The 24,250-nt window shown below is 42.9% G+C and overlaps 1 long non-coding RNA gene across 6 annotated transcripts in view; it reads right to left on the reverse strand.

Moving 5' to 3' along the window:
* LOC308195664 overlaps positions 1-24,250 on the reverse strand; it is a 179,229-nt gene that overhangs the window by 23,024 nt on the left and 131,955 nt on the right. For 5 of the 6 annotated variants that reach the window (XR_013951704.1, XR_013951706.1, XR_013951707.1 and 2 more), the window contains 4 exons: positions 21,521-21,797; positions 14,692-14,909; positions 12,656-12,829; positions 972-2,776 (listed from right to left, as the gene is read on the reverse strand). This is a non-coding gene — a long non-coding RNA (uncharacterized lncRNA). The remainder of the gene's footprint in view (positions 1-971; positions 2,777-12,655; positions 12,830-14,691; positions 14,910-21,520; positions 21,798-24,250) is intronic. The other variant, XR_013951705.1, reaches the window with a different exon arrangement.

Raw genomic sequence — 24,250 nt, forward strand, 5'->3', positions numbered from 1 at the left:
TCTCTGTGCAAATGCCCATCCCCAACCTGTCCCACAGAGAAACCTGGGTGCACACAGTCATCCTTACCAGATGCTTGTTTCCACGGAAGGAAAATCCAGACATGCAGCCAAGATGCATACCTGATCTAGAAAATTAGGAAAGCAGGGCTGTGGGATACTCTTAGCCCAGCGTATAAGTGCAGTCACAGCCTGCACAGGTTTGAAATATGTATATATATATTCCAAAGATAAAAATCTAAAGTTGTCTTGATTTTCACACTGACCTGTCCCACTCATTTACCTCCTACTCCCAATCTGTGGGAAATCTTGAAACGTAACTTTGTTGCATTTCATAATAATACATATTTTTCCTCCCCAAATTCACATTTCTACTGAGCTCTGCTCATCAGCCCACTAGTACTATGTTAATAAGCAAAGGTTATTTAAGCAGTGTTGCTCTTACACTACCTGATCTTGTATCGGTGTCTTTTAAAGAGAAGTTTAAAGGAAGAAGTCCTTTGAAGTTGTAAAATTCCATTTTGAGTGACCAGGAAAACAGACCTCAATTCACTATAGAAGTGTTTGGTGCATTTTATGTAATCCCAAATTGTAGTATTTTGTGTACCTTATTTATGAGTTCGGAGATTGGTAAACAACCACTGTATGTTTGGAATAGAATATTGATGTGATTTCCCAGGTGACAGGTTTAATACTCGATATATTTGATTCAAGAACTGACAGCTGCAGTTTAGAGCAGGAAAGATTTGATTTAACAAGAGATGTATCTAGCAATTGGCAATTTGGTTAACACAGGAAGGATTTGGTGTGCAACTGATCCCTTCCCTTCATAAAAGGTGAATAAGCTTCAGCCAGCAGTGCCTGTGTTTCAGCACCCTGAATTAATCCCTCTCTATGCTCCATTTCAGCACACAAGATATGCATTTCCCAATTAATAAACATCTCATACTTGACTTCTTTGGTGTGTCAAGTACCTGTAGCATTTCTGAATGCAGAGCAGCCTTCCAGCACCTCACTGGCGAGCAGCGGAGTGACCCAAGCACCCGAGGTGGACGCTTCATCATCCAAGCAGGAACCGTGCAGGACCAGGGTCAGAGTGGGAGGCGAGAACTCTTAAATCCTATGCATCTGCAAATAAGAAAGCAAACAGGGAGGCAGGGCATTTTGGAAAGACAAAGGAAATGAAAATGTATCTTCAGGACAGATTTTCCACCTCCTGAAGGGAAAAAGAAAAAAAGATCAGAATTCACGGGAGGACAGAACTACTTTAATTTTGAGGCAAGACAGATGAGCTGGGCTGAAGTCACCAAGATGTGGACTCGCACCAGCAGACCTTGAAAACCACAGCTTCTGTGTCAGTGGAAGGGGAGTGTGAAATCACGTGTAAGGCACATGTTGGGGTATTATTCCCAGAGCTCTCAGCTCTCACCCAGGGCAAACAGGGTGAAGGAGATAGGCGAGTGGGGTCTGGTCCCCGAGCATCTACACAAGAACGGAGAGATGGCTGGTACCAAGCAACGTAGGGAGGAAAAGTTGTACTGCATTTACTTACTTTCCCCAAAATAATCAGAAAAACAAAAACAAAACCAAAAAACAAACGTATGTTTCTCTTTTTCTTCTTTCTTTTCCAATGAAAAATTAGTGGTTTCTGAAAAAGGTGGACATTTGCCTTATTTCTGGAGAATATAAACACATACTGTTTTTTTTTTTCAATAAAAAGCATTTGTTTTCACACTTGCCTTTCTTCTCAGTCCCCTTGCCCCCTCCTTCTCCTTCAGGAAATGACACCACATCTTCTCAGAATCACAGAACAGGAATGTTTATTTTTTAAGTGCAAGTATAGCAAAGATGACTATATATTTATATTTTTCCCCTCTCTTCCTCTGCTAAGGAAGTGCAACGTGACCTTAAAACACCCGTGTGACAAGCCCTGCAGAGGAGAGCCCAGCAGTGAGCAATATCTGAAGGCAAGAGGCTCATGGGGTCCCACATGTGCTGACCCCCCCCCCATAGGGAAGATGGAGAAGGGGGTGTCCATGCCACTCAAAAGGAGAAAAGGGGTGGCAGGTCCTAGAAAATGTGACAGCTCTGCAGCATAAGCAACGGCCGCCATTGGCTGATGTGACAAGGGCAGCTACTGGATGGCTGTGGATGGCTTCAGCTCCTTGCCTGTCCCCATGTGTAATTTATGCAGGGCACTAAATCCAGCCTCTCGCCTGTAGCGATGCCCTGGCTCGTGCACACATGATCTGATTAACTCAAGCGAACATGCAGAGGGTAAGGGGTTAACCTCTTCATTCAGAGTTTGGCTCCACTGCACACATGAGAATTGAGTCCACTGACACTTGCTCTCTCTCCAAATCACATTAGTCCTCTGGGTTCCACCGGGAAGGAAAAAAAAAAAAAAAAAGAAGAAAAAGAATGAGAAACCCCCAGAGCCTGCTCAGACGGCGCTTACGATCTAGTTAGAAGGGTTTAGAGACTCACCGCTCCTTCGCTGAGAGGCGATACACGGATTTACTCGACTGCAGCAGCTCATCGGACTGTGTCCTGATGACAGACCCCATCCCTGCAATTAGCAGTGCTGTGCCTGGCTGTACTCCCTCCCGGAAAGCTGCAACCCACCGGAACACACCGGGGCTCAGTAGCTCGTCCGCCAGCACAGGGTCAGGGTTGTCCTCAGGGATCAGAGCAGCCCCATCCAGGTGCCAGGGACATGGCCGGGTCCCCGAGGTGTTCAGCCAGAAGGGTTTCATTGCTACTCCTTAACCGCAACCCCCTTTAAAAACACAGGCACAGTTTTTAATTAAGCCTTCGGTGTCTCTTTTCAACACCAGATATCTTAGTGCTGCTGTCCTTTCTTTTTTAATCTAATTTGATTGGGAGTGTATTTGGCCATATCCTATACATGACAAAAGGAGTTTTTTTTTTTAACTCATTGCCTCAAATTATTTTTCCAGTCATGTTCTATATACTGTGCACAGGAGTGAATTATAAGGAGTTAGGCAACATACATGGTGCTAATTAGATAGGGGACGTAGAAGGCAATTTTTCCATGACTCCAGGGAAACCTTTCTGTTATGCTTATAAAGCAAATGCAAACGGCCACACAATACAGAGTGCTTCTTAAAAATCAAGTTACACACCGAAATAAAATACTAAGAGCAAAATTAGTTTCTCCAATTTAATTCAGTAAAACTTTAATAGCATCTGACTGCTCTCTGCAAAAGTCATTAAAAAAATTATAAGGAATTCACAAATGACTGATAATGTAAAAACACGATGGCTCCGATTCTGCGTCTAACAAAGGTCCTGATGCAGCACAGCGCTGGAGCCCACACCTAATCCTGCGCTGCAGGAATGTGCTCACGGGCCAAAGTTAACAGCCAAAGTCGCACTGACTTCAGCAGGAGACTGATGTGGCGCGGAAGGACGTGGGAGCTTTGATCTAGAAGGAAAGGTTCAAGGAACATTCACAACCCAAGCTGAGCCTTACGCACACATCAGTAATTGCATGTGCTAATCAGGTAAACACTTCTGAAAATAGGACAAGCTTGAGCAGGAGAAAGGCAGGCGCAGTGAATTAGGCGAGCCAGTGGGTTTCTTTAATCTCCGACGCCACGATAACCAGTGGAGGATGGTGGAAGTTTCGTGGCAGACACAATAAAATACAGATGGAAATTTTCCTAAATGTCATTCAATAACTACAGACAATAGCTCATTCTTATGAAAACTGAACTGTTAGTAGCAGGAAGATGAGAGGAGGCAGAGCTGCCATGCACACCTTTGCTATGGTGGCTCAGAAGAGCAGAGTGCTATGAAAAATACTCTCTGGAAGTGCAACTTTTCCAGTAGGGATTTACAGAGTTATAACCCACCTACTGTATTTTTTTATTTTCTTTTGTTTTACATGAAAGGCATAATGCATGACTGATCATACACGGAACTTTTCTTTCCTGCTAAGGATTTTTCCACCATTTTTGTGATAATTAACACTCCTTCATTAAAATGCTGGGTCCCCCCTGGCCAGAGCAAAGCTGCGCATGCCTTATACCCTGCTCTTAATAATGTTTCTAAGGTCATAAATCTTATCAATTAATATTTCAGGGTGATTCATACCATTTCTAATATGCAGTAGCTGGGCAGGATCTTGCAGATAAAAATATTTTCTGAACAGATTCAAAATAATTGCTTTTTGAAATTGCTGATGGGGGTTCTGCCGCTCAAGCGGTTAAGCCTGAAAATGTGCTTAAGAGATTAAACAAGGAAAACTGAGCTGGTCTGGAAGCTGGCCCCTTTCCATGTGCTGAAGAGTTGTCACTACTCCAGCTGCAAGGAGATGCGTTAGGATTTGCTTTGGTTCATCCTGCACACAAGAGGTACAAGGTACAGAAGTTGTTGTGTTCAACCAGGCTTTGCACAGCTTTTGCACGCAGCCACTAAGGCACTGAGGGATTCAGCCAAGGCAAATACATGTGCCAGGGAGCGATACGGTACTTGGAAGAGGAAAACTGCTGCCATCGGATCCAAATAGGCAGCGTGAAGCTTCTGCAGCCAGGTTTGCAGGACGATAGCTGCAGCCCCAGCAGGACCAGAGATGTTTCACCACCGTGCATCCAGCAGGAGGGGACCTTTCCTGTCCTTCCCACATGTGAAGTTCCCCAACCTGCTTGTTCAAAAATGCAATTTCTTATCAGGGTGGTACTTTCTGAGGAATTGTGCCCTGTGTTCAGGGCTTGTTTACTACATAAATAAGTGCTGGACCCATCATCAAACTATAATTTAATGTATGTGTGAGTGTATATGTACACACACACACCTCTCTGCTGTTCAATATTGTGTATTTGTACAGTGATATACATGTTTTTATACATTCATTTATAAAAATAAACAGTGAGGATGTCTTTGAAGTTTCTCTGTGTGCAAAACAAAAAGCAGATGGATTTTTTCTCTCTCTCTTTTTTATATAAATAGAGTTGAATCACTGCATATTTAACACTCATTTCTTCTAGAAGGAAAGCCTGGTGCTCAGCCTCCCAATGTACTTGTGAAGCCAAAATATCAGGTAATTAGAGGGTTTTGGCTGCTCCCATATCAGGTGCCTAAAGACATGTCAAAGCTATTTAATTTCCCTACACTGCTATATCTAATCTTTCATATTCCCTTTTCAGCAATTCTAGGTACTGCAGTATTAAGAGAAGTGAAGTTTCTGGTCTGTCCTTGACATCTGGTTAAATGTCCTCATTTCACAAGCCTAAAAATCCCAAAGTAGCCAGGGAACCTGCATAGCAATGGAGAGGATCTGACCACTTAAACTTTTCTCTTTTTCACTCTTTCTCTCCAAACCCAGTCTGTTTTTCAGGCTGACATTTCCAAGGATGTCTTCCAGAGCTCCATGCTTCATCTCCGTGGGAAGTCTATGCAAAGAGTAAAGAAAGGGGGCAGCAAGCAAGTTAATTCAGTGTAAGCCATACCACAAGCCTAATTAACCCCCTGTGAAGCTGAAGAGATGCAGCTGAAAAGCTGTAGGTGAAAGCTGAGGGAGGTGCAGGACAAGGAAGCGCATGCAAGCAGGTCTTTGCAGGCCAAGAAGGAAGGCAAGGAAAGTGATGGCCAAGAGGCCCCAGAGGCAGAAGGCAAAGCCCAGAGCTTCATAATAATTAACTCACAGGCTCTCCCCAGAGGCTCCCAACTTTGCATTCGCAGAACTGCCCTACTTTCCACTCTCAGGTGCTTTTGACTTTGCAGCACAATTTCATTATGTGCTTTCCAGCAAGACGGCTCCATCCCTCCCTGGCGCTGACTTCATGAGCCAGCCACTCTCCTTGCTTTTACACAAGCTAGAAGGACAACACTAAGTCCTTTTTGAGGTAACTTTGTGCCTTCAAATAAATAAATAAATAAATAAATAAAGCATTTCTGAGGAAAACGCCAGCCATACCACACTAGTAGAGATGATGTATCAGGCAAAGGGGAAAGGTGAACAGGGCAATTAGTGGGACAATCTAACGTCTGAGCTACGAGCAGAGGGTTTGTTCTTCTGAAATTAAGCCCTGAATTTTATTCTCCATTAATAATGCAAAATTTGACTGATAAATAAAACATGACCAGTGGTGTGGAACAGAGATAATAACACAGGAATAAACGCTAATAACTATGCCTTGCTGTTATACAGCTGGCCTTCTAAATGTGAAAGGAGGAAAGCTACCTGTGATAATGGTAATGTGCTGAGTTTTGTGAATAGCTGAGTTTTGCTTCTGATCTTGCTGTACCCAGTAGCATCTTCAAATTCTACATGGCATATGTTGTTTTTCTGAACACTAGACAACCACCATACAAAAACGGATCATAAGGATGACACTATAAACATAAAATGTACATGCCTCAGTCCTTGAGACAATTTAATGCATGCTGATCTCCTACACTGCATAAATCTGAATTTTTAGGGAAATATATGTGGCAAGAAAAATATCAACTTTTATCTCAAAAAAGTCGGATAATGCTTGAAACATCTCATCTTTGCCTGGATAGTAAATTTGTTCTAATAATACCATTCATCAAAGAAAGATCATACAACCTTTCGTCCCAAAGACCCAAGTACTGCACAGAATAAACTCCAAAAAAACACTACTTCTGATTACTTATTGGTTATTTTAAATTAGGTCAGACAGATTCAAAGAGCCCTATGAAATTCCATTTGAAAATAAGACAATCCAGAAAACATTTCACTGCAATTAATATGTATTTTTATCATAAGTGAATTTTAGGGAATATACAATACTTTTCTCCTCATTTCACATTGTTTTTCTGTCATCTAGAATCCAAAACTTTCTGAATATAAAGCAGAGACTCGGGAAGTATCTTAGAGGTATCAAACTCACACATCTTGATTAGTAAAGAAGCAAGTGCAAATTCTTAGCTGGGATAGAGTTAATTTTCCTCCCCTAGTAGCTGGTATGGTGTTGTGTTTTGGATTTAGGATGAGAATAGTGCTGATAACACACTGCTGTTTTAGCTGTTGTAGAGCAGTGCCTACACTAAGTCAAGGACTTCTCAGCTTCTTGTGCTGCCCTGGCAGCGAGGAGGCTGGGGGTGCACATGGAGCTGGGAGGGGGCACAACCAGGGCAGCTGACCCTAAGTGGACAAAGGGATATCCCATTCCATGTGGTGTCATGCTGAACAATTAATATGGGCTGGCTCTGGACCCTCTCTAACAGGTCTTGTGCCGGGGGGGGCCCAGAGCTGAATTCAGGGCTCCAGGTGGGGTTTCATGAGAGCAGAGTACAGAGGGAGAATCCCCTCCCTCAACCTGCTGGCCATGCTGCTTTTGATACAGACCAGTATATGGCTGGTTTTCTGGGCTGCAAGCACACGTTGCTGGCTCATATTCTTTGTTTTTTTTGTGGTCCACCAGTATGCCCAAGTTCTTCTCCTCTGAGCTGCTCTCAATCCACTCATCACCCAGCCTGTATTCATGCTTAGGATTGCCCTGACCCAGGTGCAGGACCTGTACCTGGAGGACTGCACCCCATCACTGCCCAGGCTCAGGTCATCCTTGTCTGGCAGAGAAATAACTTTTCAGAAAAATCTTTAGTTTTGTGTTTTCTTCATGTCTTCTAAAAAAGGAAAACGCTGAATTTGAAAGACATTTAATTAAAAACGAAAGGGGATTACCACTTGGTTAGCTGGGACTGGTTGAATGAGGGTATCCAAGGTAAAGTGTTCTCCACCAGAGCAAAGCCCTTTCCTATACAGCTACCCCATCACTTAAGTAGACCAATTCACAAATTATTTCTGAGACCTGACAGACCCCGGTCTAGCAATTCCTTGCATGGAGAAGGGCCTCAAGTCTCCAGTATGAAGGTCAGCAGTGCCAGCCACTGAGTGCCCAGAGTGCCAGGCTTCCCCGGTGCTCCTATGGGAAAAGCATCTGTCTCAGGTAGAAGTACTCACACGGGTAATAAACACATCTTGAGGCCTTTCAGCAGGGCACAGCAGAAAGCAGGTTTCCCAGCGCTAACACAAGCAAATCTCACACAAGGAAGCTAGCAAGATTAAGTACAATATTAGGCTGCTGCCATGAATGGCTTTCCAACAGTGGTGCTATACTATGGTTATTTAACTAAATGTGTAGAAGCCAGCTCCAGGGATACACTTGAGAAGAGTGCTTGAGAAGAGAAAAGTACTTGGGAATTGGAACAAGGCCAGAAAGTGCTGACTTTAGTTTTTCTCTCTTGCTCTGTTAAGTGTTGGACAGAGGTGTTGGGTACACTGTAGGCACACGAGACAAGATCTAACAACAACCAAAACGAGGCATCCCCATGCACACCTTCACCCACCACAGTCCTAACTTTGTGCTAAATCCAATGCCCATCAGATCCCCTCGTGAGCTGACTTGACTCACTAAAATGGAAGGAGAAACTTAGTCAGAAAAAGCTCTAATTCACAGATCTACACAAACCCCCAGATCAGCACCAGCAGCGCTGTCAAGCTGGGAGAAACTGGGAAGAAGAGAAAGAGGGAGAGACACATGGAGTCACTCCTGTCACCACACCTTTTGTCATCAGCTGTTGGCCCATGGCCATACACAGCTGCCAGATGGGGGGGCAGCATGAGAATACACTGCTGATCTTTGTCTCATGAAAGTGTTCATAAAGCCCTACCAAAATAACAAGGGTGCATAAATCAGGCAATCAGTGCACTTTCCTTATGGAGTGGAAAGAAGAAGGCTGGTCTGAGCCAAAATCCGTAAAAATCCAGGATCTCTTTCAGCTATTACCCCAGGCTTGTGTTGGAAAGGTTTAAATCCTTCCTGAGTGCGGAAGAGGGGAGAGTGAATTGAAATGGGGTCCAGCCGAGGACATGGCTTTCGGCACAAGGCCTCAAGTTCCCCGGTGGGCAGCCGCCCCAAACCTCCTCTGCTTAGCTCTGTTTACCTTGCTGTCCTCTCCATGGGGCTTCCACCCACGCAGGGCAGGAGGAGAAAGAAAGCAGGAGGGTTTCTGCTGAAAACTGCAAAGTTGCAAAGCGCGGTGCATTTCACAGACTGAAGAAAACGCAGTCTCTGGGATGCAAATTGCAGCATTGCAGAATTTCCACGGGGGATTTGGAAAGGTGTGAAGGGCAGCAAACCAACGGCAGGCAGTAGATTTATTTGAACAAGTTTCAGATGGCAGTTTAAGTCTGTATTTTATTATAGACTCTGTGTTTTAGCTGCCATTTTCTCCCTCTTTCTGAGAGGCTGACACTGTTTTGATAACCTTTCTTCCAGGAGCCTGCTGAGCCACCTAAGTGACACATCAAAAAGAGCTCAAATGTCAAGATCTGGGTGCTCTCTGCACTGTGCTGAGCCCTGTGGACCACTCGTAACACCAATCACCTCTGCCCAGGTGGCCTGGCTTTCCTTTTGGTTGCTCTGCCCTATTTGTTCCCAGATAGGATCCCCACTTGAAAATCTTTTCTTGCTTGCTCAAGCTTTTATGCACGGGTCCCCCGCATTCAGATCTGCCAGCGCAATAGCTGGTCTCATAGCCATTTTCTGTCTTGTCACTGCCTTCTTCCTCCAAAATATCTTTATCTCGGAGCTGCAAAGGAAAATTTGTCCATAAAAAGGCAAGCTTCTCAGCTTAACTCCCATCTCTGCTGGAGCCGAAGGGAAATTTGCCAACGACTTGAACAACACCAGGAGATAACGCTCTTCCTTTATCTGCACATTAATGGTCTTCTGCTGCCAATCTCCCCAGCGAGACAGTCTTGTCAGTCCCGACACAGTGCACAAAGGCACTATTACTTATGTCTCTAACACAAGATAGGCCCATTAGACATTTTTCCGTTGCCTTGGATGGAGTTACTGTGTGCTAATACACATGTAATTTGAACATCTGCTTTGGTTTCACAAAAAGACAATAGCTTTTTGAATGGAGGGAAAAAAAAATAAGGAAACCGTAGAAGCAAGCATCCTTGCACTAAATAGGGCGACCAAGGACAGCCTTCACCCCAGGCTAAGGTGTGCAGCTGTATTGCAGAACATCTCTTCTGCCTTGGACCACACAACCAGACATGGGGCTGAGGAACCCAGCTCCAACTTCCTACACATTTATCACTGCATGGGGAGAGAACAGCCTGCCAGGACGGCAGCCTGGGAGAGGGAAGCAGGGGGAACTGGGGACAAGATGGCATGGGGAGGATTTTGACCATCCCCATATTTCAATAATCCTCATTCACGCTACATATGAGGAAGTTATTCCGTGATGCATGAGATAATGAACACATTTGTTTGCAGGGCCAAATCTGAGACCTTAGTGCAAGCCAAATTCCAGGTAACGCTCAGTGACCAAAAAGTTATTTTCAAGACTTTTCTTCATTATTAGTGCGGAGAACCAATAAGCCAATCTACAAATATATATATTTGAGAAAAAGCAAACAGATGGATTACAGACATTGGTTGCCTATTATTTCATGCTTAAAAGACAAGCAAGATCTTCAGAAAATATGCATGGTTATTTCAGAAATAAAATTAGAATTAAGTAACACAATCTTTATGGGTTTTACTGTTGGCTGCATATAGCATGTCCAAAGCTGTGGAAACAGAAATAGCCTACCTTACTACTTTAATTATTTCAATATGTAGCGATGTTAGGCTTCGGCAAGCTATAAATACACACATGTATACAGGCACTGGGAGTGTTGCACACCTGGATGCATATGTACTATTTATCCCAGATCTGTTTGGGATAAAATAAAATAAAATAAAATAAAATAAAATAAAATAAAATAAAAAATAAATTATAAAATAAGATTTAAAAAAAATAAAATAAGATTAAAATAAAATAAAATAAAATAAAATAGAGGGATATATATCAGAGTCGTTGGTTATAGAGGATTTCCACGTTGTGTTTACCCAGTCACTGTACCAGTATTATCTCTCCCTTCGCACAATGTCCCCTTAAACTTTAAAGCATCCTTCCCAAATGTGTCCCAGAAGCTTGAGATCTTCCTTTTGATACAGGTTTGGCCTCAGGTGAATATGATTTGTCAAAGGAGCTATGCCAAGCATCAGCCCCCTAGTCTGCATGTCTACCCACACCTACATGTGGCAGAGAGAGGTGTTACCACTTACTACTAAATCGCTTTACACTGCCTACACGCAATACAACCCTGCTCTCAATTGCTGCAAATTTTGCTAAATACTAACTAAAGGAGATAAAGTTTCCTATGAGGGTGTTCTCTTTCAGTTGAATTTTGCAATCCTCACCTAGGGGGGAAAAAGCAGGATTTTTTTATTTTTTTTTTTTCACCTATATTTCAAAATCCTGAGGAAATCCTTGTTTGGAGCTTACGTTTTGGGGCAGGAGCTCGGCAGCAGTAGCTGGAGGGATGGGGTTTAATCAAGGACATGTTTCCCACACCCCCACTAGATTAAAAAACCTTGCCCATATTTAGCCAAGTTTATGCTTGAAAGATAACCAGTTCCAGAGGCTCACACTAGCTTTTCAGAGCCTGCCCTCCTTGCCTGGTGAACCGGGTGTGAAGCAGTTTTATGCAACCCCTGTAGCTGCTGCCTGGGTCTATACCTGTGCTGAAAGCAAGGACATTGTTTGTCCCCCTCATTCTCTCATCTGCATTTTTATGAGTAAATTAAGCAGCGCCGAGGCCCGTAGCACAGTCTATAGCGTTTAATTATTAGCATGCTCCCTGGCACGGTTTTGGCTTGTCCTAGGGAGTACTCTCAGATACCATGTCTGGGCAGGGTTCAGAGAGCAGCACTTGCCAAGGGCTGTTCCCAGTAGGCAAAAAGGATAAAGCCATACTGTTATGGGAGGAAGAGAGTTTAGATGTATGGATGTGAGCCAGACTGTGCCACTTGCTTTTAGTGCCAGAGAATGGGCTCTGGCCCAGTTTAATTACAATGAAGACATATAATCAGCAACTCCTTCTCTGTCAGGCGTTGGCACCGAGGAAGGAGGAAAAATCAAACTGCGGAGATGGAAAAGCTGAAGGCACTGGAGGGGGAGGGATGATGGAGGGAGAGGGTAAACTGAGAGCTGGAGTTTGGGGTAGGAGAAGATGGGAGTGGGAGCTGGTGAAAGGGAGAAGGTAGGAATGGATGGGAAGAGAGAGGTGGGAGGTCGTGAAGAAGGACTTGGAAAGTGATGGGAATTGCTGTTTATTAAGTGGAAAAAAAAGAGGTTGCTGGTCAAAAATAGAGAAAGAGATGAGAGAAAAAAAAAAAAAAGATGAGGGAAAAATGAGATGGTGGGACCTGATGGCTCAGAAGGATGAGGCAAAAAGTCAATCAGGCCCAAGCAGAGGCTGAGAACAGTGAGAACTTCTGTACTCCAGAACATACGGCTGGTTCTAGAAGAGAGCCCAGGCTTCACCATATTTTGTGTATTGCACACACATTTATGAATCTCTATCTTTGGCTTTCACCTGTGTCTGATCTCATTCTTACAGGAGTAACTTAATCCTCCCATCTCGGCAGCCTCATGGTCAGACAGAAGAAATGTCAGAAACAGTTAAGGTAACCAGCCTGTGTGTAGCCCTGAGAGAAAACATGGAGCAGCAATTTCCATCAATAACTCCCCACGGAGGTTTGGAATGGCTCCCTGTTCCCTTAAAGGTATCCTTGAAGAATCATTTTAATTAACCATTTACCTGCTGTACGTTGCCTGAGGCTTTCAGCAGCTAACACTGCAGTCACTTTAGCATCAGCTTGTCACTAGTCATATGAGCAGTCTAGGCAGGATGCACTTGCAGTCTTTGATTTCTGTCAAGAGAAGTACAAGCTCCACTAGGGTAAAAATCCATACTGGGAACCATTCAAGCCACCTGAAATTTGAGACACAAGGGGAGACCTCAGATTTCCCTCTCACTGCTACTGTAACATAAATATATCTTTTCTCTTTTTTTTTTTTGTGTGTCTTTTTTTTTTTTCCTTTGTAACAGAATATTTTACTGACCCTGGAAAAGAGAAATTCTCTTACCATGATCACTAACGAACAAAAAAGCAGAAAGCTCCCACTGCTATTGTGCTTGGAATATAATAGTCAAGGTTAGCACATAATAGCTAAACAATATGCATTTGAAAGCCGTCAAGAGAATAGCGCTTTGTTCTAATGAAAAGGATTGAAATGTTTTCTACTGTCTGCCTTGACACCTCATGTTACAGTACTTGGAATTACTTCAGTCAGGGAAACTGTCACATCACTCATAAAGTGCCTATAGAGCAGCAGCACCACAGCAGCAGCACCGAGCCAGGGCAGTGCACCCACAAACAGGGGATCATTTGTGTCTTCTTTTACTGCCAGAACCACATTTGCTTGGTGAACACCAGAAGAAAGTGTTTTTGGGCTGCGCTGGTATTTTGTTTGTTTGTTTGTTTGTTTTATTTTTGGTTGCTCCTTTGGCACCACACCAGTGTATCTTGTGGGCCAAGACTCAGCACTTGGCAAGTTCAGTGGGAGCATCGCCCATGTCGGTGTTTGCTTATTCACAGCCCTGTCCATTTCTAGCCTGCCTGCATGGATTTTGCCAGTTATTTCAAGAAATAAACCAAAGGATAGAAATTCTGGTTCTGACCATATCAGGAGGGCAAGCAATTCCAGCTACAGGCTCTTCCTGGGTTGTTATCAGGCAGGTGTCCTAAGATGGGGCTAAATAAGGAACTCCCCTAACTGTGGCAAGCCCAGTTTTGTAGAGGGAGGAGGTGTATTATGAAGCTGGATGAGATGCTGTTGGGTTTTGGAAATATATAAGCTCAGAGTCAGGAAGCAATTACCCTTTCAGGTGTAAACCAGTTCCAGAAGGACATTCTGGCTTGTGGAAACAGCTCTGAGCAAAAACCTGCTTGGTTTGGAGGGCAATTAGTGAGATCGGCAATTAAAGGAGCACTGAAGTCATTCCTCCTGCCCTCCTCCCCCACCAGTAAAGGACAGCCATGAACATAGTCTCATAGGATTAATTCATTCACAGTAATTGCACGAAATTGTGTAATGGGAAAGTATAAAAGCAAAGCTCTCTAAAACAAAATGAAAAAGAAAAAAGAAGGCAATGACACACAAAAATATTTAGCTAGTTCTTCTGGGGTGAGGCTCAGTTTCAACTTTGTTACTTTCGTTCATACAAAGGTAGAGCTGCAGTCTCGTGCTAAACATTGCCAGGGAACCTAAACTGCATCCTTCTTACCACGCAGTACCAAGGCAGGGCAGCCCAGGGCACACAGAAGCAGTGAACTAGAAATGTAGAGACCTCTGTTGTCAAAGACAGACAGATACTGAACCCTGACACACGCTCTCAGCTGGTTGATGTTACAGTTTTGGCCTGCAGGACCTAATTTTACCTCTCTCCTGCTCTGGGTACTTAAATCCTCATCTGGAACAAGCCTCAGACTAAACACCCACTTCCCTGGAGCAAAGCATCCCTCCCATTTTCATTTCTACCTGGGAACCATCCACCCCCTCTCCCTATCTAGCCTGGAACTAATCAGCCCCACATGTCTTTGCTATGCAGTAGTAATTACCCTCAACCTCAAGGCAGGGTTTTCACGCCTAAGCCAAGCATAAGTCAACAGAAAAACCTTTGCATCTATGAGCAGCAGGCATTCTCACTACTGGCTAGCAGGTCAAAGCTCCAGGGGAAATCTGGTAGCCAAAAGAGAGACACGGTTACACGGTCATTAAATGGTTCCTTACCCTGCTTTGGCACGTCTCTTTCATGTGCTTCCATCCAGCCCACTGGATATCCCCCAACCATCTGAATGCTATTTTCAGTACCTCCCTGTGTTGACTTTAGGTGTTTTCCCAGCAAACAATCCAGCACCGATATCCTGAAGAGTTGACAGGGAGGTCTGTCAGGGGGCAATTACTGAACTCCATTCTTCAAAATTGAACAGCCTTCAGGACAAGGTAGCCTGTGACAACAGGGAAAAAAAATCCAGTGTGTGCTCCACTTTAAGTAGCTCTTAGAAATGCACAGTTTTAAGAACAAAACACTCCTCACTCATCTAAGAAAATGAAACTTTACTCCTCAGCTCAGTGAAATAATATTTTTATTTTTTTCAATGCTGAGGATACAGTTGGCATTAATTAAAAAAAAAACTGTTCATGGTAATATTTTAAATGATCTTTCTTTAATTTAGCTGAAATAAGGCAGTTAATTAAGGGATAATATTCACGGTGCCAGAGTATATCAGGCAATAAATGGTTTTTGCAGGTAATTAAGAACCGAGTCTTTCTGATAACCACACAAGTGTATTGCAAGCTTATATTCCAATGCAATGAATATAACTCCTATTTTTAACTATGTAAAATATGATGATGAAGGAAGGAACAATCTTAAAAATACAGTACAAACTACATTGCTCTTCATTCTTCACCAGAAGAAGGCTCGTCCTGTGAGAAATGCCAAAATATTCATGAATTCTGTAACATTTAGATTCAGGAATTTTAGTAGGATAGGGTAGGGTAGGGTAGGGTAGGGTAGGGTAGGGTAGGGTAGGGTAGGGTAGGGTAGGGTAGGGTAGGATAGGATAGCATAGGATAGCATAGGATAGCATAGCATAGGATAGCATAGGATAGGATAGGATAGCATAGGATAGGATAGCATAGCATAGCATAGCATAGCATAGCATAGCATAGCATAGCATAGCATAGCATAGCATAGCATAGCATAGCATAGCATAGCATAGCATAGCATAGCATAGCTCAGTGGAAAGGGACCTTCAAAGATCATCTAGTCCAACTGCCTGGCCTCTTCAGGGCTAACCAAAAGTTAGAGCAAGTTGTTGAGGTCATTATCCAAATGTCTCTTGAACACTGACAGGCACGGAGCATTGACCACCTCTCTAGGAAGCCTGTTCCAGTGTTTAACTGCCCTTGCGGTAAAGAATTTTTTCCTTATATCTAGTCTGAACCTCCCCTGGAACAGCTTTATGCCATTCCTGTGTGTCCTGTCATCAGTTACCTGGGAGAAGAGATGGGCACCTCCCTCTCTGCTTCCTCTGCTCAGGAAGTTGTAGAGAGAGGAAGCTGTATTTTGAAATATTTTGTTATCAAAGATAACCAATAAATTAGCTATTAAATTCAGTAGCAATAACAAGTATTGAAAATTGTGAAAAAGTAATTCTGACATGAAGAAAATACTATCAGAAAAGTAAATAGTGTTTTTTTTTTGTTGTTGTTGTTTTGTTTTTTGATGCTGTCGCTTTTTCTCCAGGAGTTCACAGGCAAAAACTGGATTTTTAGGATGTTGCCATTTTATTGATCACATAGTATCTGAGAGGGCACTGCTCACCAGGCCAGAGACTCTGGGTTCAGTTTCTACCTCTGTTCTTCTATGGATTGTTTATATCACCTCAGGCAAACCATTTAGCATCTCCAAGCCATGATTTGATCTCAGTAGTCAAAGTAATATTTATTTTCCCCTGTCTTTGCCTTGTTTGGTTAGCCCGTGTGCTCTTTGAAGAAAGACCTGCCTTTTCCTCATTTAAATAGCACCTCCCAAGAGGGCAAAGAGGAATAGCTTCATCTTGGTTGTACGTACAAATAATGAATGACATTCACCTGAATGGCTTTGCAGTCACCTCCAGTTCTTTGCTGATGTGATCCTGTGCTGTGGAAGCAACTGCATCCCTCGTGAAGCTGTGCACTGCACTCTCCCAGCCCAATCTTTTCCCTGTTTCGATAAAGCAGTTTTGACAAATGGGATCTTACTAGCAAAACTAGCAGGAGCAAAATGAAAAATAATGAGGCTAGGAAGCAGCGAGAAGCACAGGAACTAGAGTCTGAACGAAGGCATGGTGCTGCACGCCAAGGGCAATGCCTTTCTGATGTTAGCCCTAAGCTGCCAGCGTTGCTGAGCAGCCATTAAGCAAGGCTTACAGCTGGTCCCTAGGGATGGCACAGACACTGCTCCTGCTGTGAAGCATGCAGGACAGCAGATGCAAAAGTGGGATGCCACTTCATCGCACCCTCTTCCAGGCCAAATAAAACCAATTGAAATCCATAATGATAGTACTATTGTCTTTGGATAGAGCATGTGGGAGAATGGTGCAGCCCTCAGCAAGGCCGCTGACAGCCATAACCACTGCAGGCATCTGAGGAGTTGCACGTCAGTGTCTGAGCTTTCAACCTTAGCTCATTGTTTTAACAGAAAGTTTAGCTAAATTTGGCTTATTTTGCTGACAGTAAATGGGGGTAGAGGGACAGTGAGGAAGATCTCTGCTGTACCTCAGAGTTGTGGCAGGACAACAGGAAAAAGTCATGAGCTGTCCTTCACCAGTTCTCCAAAAAAGGTATTATTGTTTTGGAGATAAAATGTCATAGCTTGGATGAAAGAAATCACTTTTTAACATCTAAAAGTATGAAAATCCCTCCTTCAGCAGAGTCAAGTTCCAGGGGCAGGGTTGGGTAGGGAAATGCATATAACAAAGTCAAGAACGATGGGTCTCTGGGATGGTCCTTCCCTTCAACTGAAGTTTGTTTGAGGATCCTGGGTCTTCCTCACATCTCCCTCCACAGCACAAACTGGTCTGTCACCCAGAGCAGCCTCCTGAGCTAGAGCCAGCTGAAGTGGCATTAATACCAAATCCACAGCACAGTGAGGGATTCACAGCAATACTCCCAGGGTACACATCTGGTCAAGGCCAAAAACAGACACTGTGGCAGGAGCTTGCTTCACGGTGACTGATCAGAGGATTTTTCCATCTCAAGTGATGGCCAAATCAGACAATGAACCACTCAATAAAAACAGCTTAAAGGAAGCAGAGACACTAAGTGCAGGTGAGCCTCCAGTATCCAGACCAGAGCTCTGCTTAAAAACTGAGCCAAATTTTATTCAAAATTGAGATAAAGATCTCATTCTAAATGTCTAAGTTCAAAAACTTTGTCACATGTCCAGCTGCAGGAAAAATAACCCTTATTCTTGGGGCAGTACAGTTTAGGTACTTACCAAGGGGAAGTTGCATCCACACCATCAGACTTAAAAACTGCCAATGGGACAATCAAAAATCATTTTAACTTTCAAAAGCAATGGATTGTCCAACAGCTATAGAGTCTACCCTCTACCTTCTTCTTAATGTTAAACCAGTGTAACTTCATACACATTAACAGAGGTGCTTTTGTGCTGGGTTTTGTTTAAGCTGGTGTGGCTTAATTCACCAGCCCCTCAAACAGCTGCCCTTAAAACTTGTCCTTTCTTCCTGACCCCCTTCACCCTTTCCGAGACAACACCAGAGGTTTTTCAACATGCATTTCCTGAATGCTGTCCATCAAACTTGTCCCATTCATTTTCTTCATTTGGCTCAGCTCTGCTTTCCTGTGGATGTGCACAAGCTACCTTTAAGAAGCTAGAGAAGGGCTGAAAGAAATAACACGCAGTCAAAGGAAGCCAAAAAATGATATTTTTTTTTTTTTTGGTTTGATTATTCAAATGTTCACAAGTTGTCAGGAAACTGGACAGGTAATACCTGGTCTAAACAGAGTCCTTAATTGTAAAAAATACTAAAAGCTCAGCATTTCACTCCACTGAGATATGCCTCTGGCCACCCTTTTATTTTTCATGCTGTGTTTTCTGAAACATTACATTCAAGAGAATATATTCCCTTCAAATCATGTACACATGCATGTTTATTAAGTCATTACCATAGCCTTAAGTCCATAAAATCACTGTGGACTGCAATACCACATGTGCATCCAGCAATTAGATGAATAAATTAACCCTGAAAATTTTCTGCTTGGGGTGGAACAGAACAAGCTGTACTGTGAAAGTTGAAATAACACTCCAGAATGGAGAAATCATTTTGTATTTAAAAGACTGGTACCTGAACTAAAGCTCAGTGGAAAAAAAAAAAAAAAGGGAAAAAAAAAAACCTCACCACCTAATCATGCTGATGATTACCGATAGCTTGAAATTTCTGAAGTAAAAGGAGGAAAAAATAGTAAACACGGAGCTGGCAGAGCACGCAGTTCCAAAATGCATTACTTCGTCAGTGTCATTTTCTATGCGGCAGTGTTCTTTCAATTATTTTTTCCCCTCTCTTCCTCTCTGGAAAGAAAATTGGCAGAAAAAGTTGCCTGCAGGATCAGAGAGGGGTATTTTTATCAACCTACGACTAGATTAAAAATCCTTTATCTGAAATGCAGCAGAGGACTGGCCTAAATTAAATCCCATCTCCCTTTGCTTCTAGGCTGCGAAGGAGTATCACACAAAGGGCATTTTGCTTAATTCATATTATTTTTTAATTTCTCTTGTTTTTACTTCGCGCTTGCAGAAGTTACCCATGCAAAAAGGAGCAAGGGGGGGAGCAGAGAGCTACATGGTGAATGTCCAAGGGGGGATGCCAGGTGGGGGCTGCTTGCAGAAACACCTGGTGGGCCCAGCAGCTGAGGGCACAGGGGTACGTCGAGCCCAAAGCTCTGAGGGGCAACTTGTAGCCAGCACATCATTAGCCCGGACATCAGCTTTCTACACTTGCTGCCATGCCCTCTTTATCTCCGCAGAGACTGTTCACATGGCAGAGCATTTGCAGAACCTGAGCTTGCATGAATTTTTAATGGTATTAATAATCACTGTTTGCAGTTTTGCACTGCAGCGTGACTACCAGAGAGCCTTTCAGTAACTGGGTCAACAGAAATGCCCTTTGTCACCATGCCCACCATGTTACTGACATAATCACCAGGTGTTAATTGTACCCACACACATGTGCTCGCTTAATTACGCCCATTTGATGCAAGCCTCTTTCACCTGCACAGCCCCAATGCCCAGGGGTGTTGATGTTGCAACAGAGATACAGTTGGATAAAAATGGGGAAGAAGACAATAAACAAAGTCAGGAAATGGAGGCAGGAAAAAGGAGGTCCCAAGAAGGTGAAGGTGTCATCACCACCTAACTTGTTACCTTCTGTGTGTGAATCCCTGAGCTTTTCCAGGAAGGGCTGCAAACATCTGTGTCTCTTCCCTTCTATATCTCTAAAGGACTCCACCACTGACAACAGGACTGGGTGAAGGAAGAATCAACAGATATCCTGGCCAGGATATTTGTGGGTGGTTGTGCCAATTTCTATGCTGCTGGCTTCGCTGTCTCCATCTCATGTCAGAGTGTACAGGAGCAAACAGCTATTAATTTGGCTCAGCAGCGATTGCTGTGCACAGTGGCCTGGGCAGAGATTTTTCATTTCATTTTCATACATCATTTACAGCTTGCTGCAGCCATTCCAGAAAGTCAGCACCAATCTCCATAAGTTAACATGGAACAAACAGGAAAGGAGATAGAATTCTTCTGTTGTTATTTAAAAGTCTTGTCATGTCTGGGCACATTTGGTGCTACCACTGATTTCATTTTCAATATACTTCACTGATATAACAAAGTCATTTCCTTGAGAATACACAGGGGAGGCCTGGACAGCATTAATGTAGGGAAAAAAAAAAAAGGCAAACAAACAGCCAATTTGCTCATAAGAAACCTGTTGTCTGTATTGCCCTTTGCTTGTTGTTGGGTACTTTTTCCTCACATTTTATGTTAATGTGATGATGGGCCAGATTCTTATTTTCAACATTCCTGTAAACCCCTTGTGTGTCCTCAAGGAGCAAATAGAATTTCTCCAGATTTATAAGTGTAACAAAGATGAGGATAAGGCCCTGGAGCTTTTCTAAAAGTAGCTCACAAAATTTCTCCTGCTTATTCCTCAATCGAGACTGCTAAAAAAAAAACAGGTGAAGGGTGCTCCAGAAATGTCCAAAAGTCCTTCTGCACCCAAGTTCAGACAATCATTATATCTGTTTTCTTTAATCATTTATCCTCTCTGCTTCAGTTGCACACTCTTGAAGAGAAGTATAATAATAACTCCTTTGCAGCCTCCAGTGGCTATAAGGAGGATTAATTAGTTAATGTTTGCACAGTACAGAGGCCAGACCCTGTGCTGATTTATGCTTGGTGTGTGTCAGCTGGGGTGGATTAAGATGTGAGCCAACACAGAATTGAGCCTCTCACAAAGAGCACACCAGGTCCAATGCTACTAATTTGCCATTTGCTGATTTTTTTTTCTGTCTTTATGATGTTTTCATGGAACTGGCATGGTACCTCTAGTACCTCTAGTGAGCTCTGTGCCTCAGCGGCTGGGTATTGGGACCCAGCCTCATGGTGGTCTTCAGAAAACATCTGAGTCTGCAGAGGTGAAGTTATAATAAGCAAATCCCCAGAACAAGGAGTGGTGGCACAGAGCTCTGATTCTATGAACAAGAGAAGAAGCAGAATTTGCTTTAAAACAAACTCAGGCAGTGGAGAAACTTATTTAAGGAGGAAAGTGTTTCCTGTATCTCCTAGATCTCTGATTTGCACAGGTGCAATCAGTACACTTTGGTACTTTAGTGATACTGGTGAAGAAGCAATGGTGTATATCCCCAGAGTAATGCAAAGCAAGCAAAAATTACTCTTTTTTTTTTTTTTTCCAAATGCAAAGGCTTCTAGGCAGTGATCGCATTTTACTGCATCAGAGCATATGGCACTATTACTTGATCCACTTACCAAGGGCAACATTAATGACTTTCCCTTAACCCAGCAGTGTACTCTGTTGAATGGTTAAAAGGATGTTCCAGTAAACAAAATGCTCAAAAGCCGGAGTCGGCTCTGTTATCCTTCTCCCCTTTGCCCTTTGAAACCAGGCCAGGAACATCTCATGTATCATATGAAAGGGCTGTCGTAGTAAGAGCGCAGTGACGGTCGTACTGATAGCAGCTGCAGCAGTGAGCAGCGGTGTGCAGAGCAGATCTGCTGCTGAGCTCGATTTAGTGCCTGCCTGTTCCTGGAATCATGAGAAAAGACAAAAATACAGTATTATTCCCCCCATGCAAACTCAGTCCCAGTGTAATTTTTCCAGGAGCTGCACCCAATAGATTTTCTACAATATTCAAAGAATAATATTTGGATGAGCTTTCAAGGAAACAGGCCAGATTAATTTCTGTGAAGGAATAAGAAGCTTTGACGCTTAATGTTGCCATCTATGTTAGCTGCCCAAAACCAGACAGTGTAAATAGCACTTGTGAAATAATTGTAGTACTGAAATCAACTTAACGTGCGGTATACAGTAATAATCCTGATCATCCAAACATCCTGACAGATACTAAACTTCAGAATGTATAAAGCAAAAACATGCCAGAGAAAAGAGGGGAATAGAATAAAAAACCCCTCTGTATTTAAGACCACCATGACTTACACAGTACCTTTTGTCGGGATCAGCTCTCAGGATGTCTGCTAATGGAAGAATCTTGCCAGGGAGGGTTCTTTGCCTTGCTGAAGTTAATAGTTAACTGAATTCAATGGAATAAAATTCCTCCCTCCCTGTGTGCTCAGTAGAATACTGCACTTGTTTAGTCCCTTGTACTTGGTCCTACTGCCCTCTGCTACGTGAAACATTACTGCATTCCCAGATAATTTTTTCTCTTTTTGTTGCCTCAGTCATCGGCCCATAAAAACAGCTTCAATTGATAGAATTGTTAATTACAGGAATGGGGAAATAGATCTGCCATCAATGTTAATGTTCTTTGATAAGTAGCTGTCTAGAAATCACTTCAAAGTAAAGGAGAGACATTGAAGTAATTTCCATCGAGAACAGTGCTTGATAGACAGACACATGAGCAGGTAAATAGAACCCTAAGTTAGCAGGATGGCACATACATATTTATATATAAATGCATACTGATGTAAAAGGGCGCTTTCAACAGATACAAAGAGATGCGAAATATTTTGGTGAGTCACTCTATTAAGCAGGCTCAAGAGCCATTAAACGAGTCAGGAATTGGTAGGCTAGAAGAAGACAACAAGCTCCTGGTGACCCTCTCACAGGAAAAAAAATGAGGGAGTATTTCCTGAAAGTGCAAGGACAAATGAAAGGACAAAACAACTATGACAAAGAGTCAGAACAAGAGTGACAGCCTGAGAAAGGTAGCTTGAAATACTGAAGTAGACATGAAGAATTCCAGTCATGGCTTTGAGGAGACTCTGAAACAATCAGTCACAGACTGGCATAGAGTGAAAGTGAAGAAGATTAAAAGGATTTAAAATAGAATGTGTTAATAAAAAGAATAGGAAGTCTGAGTAGTGAATAAACAGGAAGGAATTTAAAAGTATTTGTTAAAGTAAATGTATCTGTGAGTAAAAATAAATAAATAAATGAATAAATCAACTTTTTATGAGCCTTAATTGAAGATGCTCCAAAAGCAGACTGATGTAGGGGCAATGATGAAAGATTTTTAGGGACAAAAACTCCAAAAACAAATCCAAAGGAAGAAGGAAGCTTGGAAAATATCCAAAGGGGATTATCACATAAGAGATAAAGTAGGAACACTGCTTCTTTATTTTCCTCTTCACATTAAACTGCTAGTAAGCCGATGTTTTTCAAAGCAACCACAAAAAATTGATCATCAGAATGATGTGCATATGACCAGTCTGGAAGCGTCAAAGTAGGAGTTCACCAGTATGATCTGTGTGCAGTTAAAAAAAGGATCATTCATCGCAGTATTACAGTGGTGTCTAGGGGCCAGGCTATGATCTCTTTGTTCTAGGCTCTGAACAAACAGTGCAGAGAGAATTTGCTGGAGAAACTAATGACCTTAATAGACAAGACAAAAGGTTGGGGAATGAAAAAATCCAAGAAAAATGGACTACTCTCCCCACAGGTGCCAAGACAGGTCTACATCCTTGTATCAGCTAGGGCCAGCTCCCAAGAGCAGGGTAGAAGACCCCAGTCCTTTGAACATACAACCATTGCTTGAGCATGTTTGTCAATGGCACATTGCCATTTACCTTTGATTTGGGGGCAGGGGGGCATAAGACAAAACTTAGACCTCCTAGGAAGCTGCAGGACAAAAAAATGTAGCTTGTGCTTTTTGTAGCTGTGAGGAGGCCGAATGCAGCATATGTGAAAGATTAAAAGAACATCAGGCAGCTGTTAGAGGTTTGCAAGTTATGAACTCAGCTTTGGCAACATCTTCTGTGAACAGAGAGGTAGACAGAACTGGATAAAATTTGGTAGCAGAGTCCAGCGGTCTTGGTGGATTCACGGGATTTCTGCCCCTAAGAATGCCATTGCATAGCTACGCCATACGTGAGACCATTATTTTGGCCATATTTATTAACCAATCACATTTTCTTAACCGTTTGACCTCACCCACCTTTATTCCTTAGACAACACTGAGCAGAGGTCTGTGCTTCCCTGGCATTTCTCTCTGTGACCTGCTGCTTACCAGAGCCCAGAGA

Source organism: Anser brachyrhynchus (assembly GCF_964034855.1).
Source record: "Anser brachyrhynchus genome assembly, chromosome: 5".
Classification (NCBI taxonomy): domain Eukaryota; kingdom Metazoa; phylum Chordata; class Aves; order Anseriformes; family Anatidae; genus Anser; species Anser brachyrhynchus.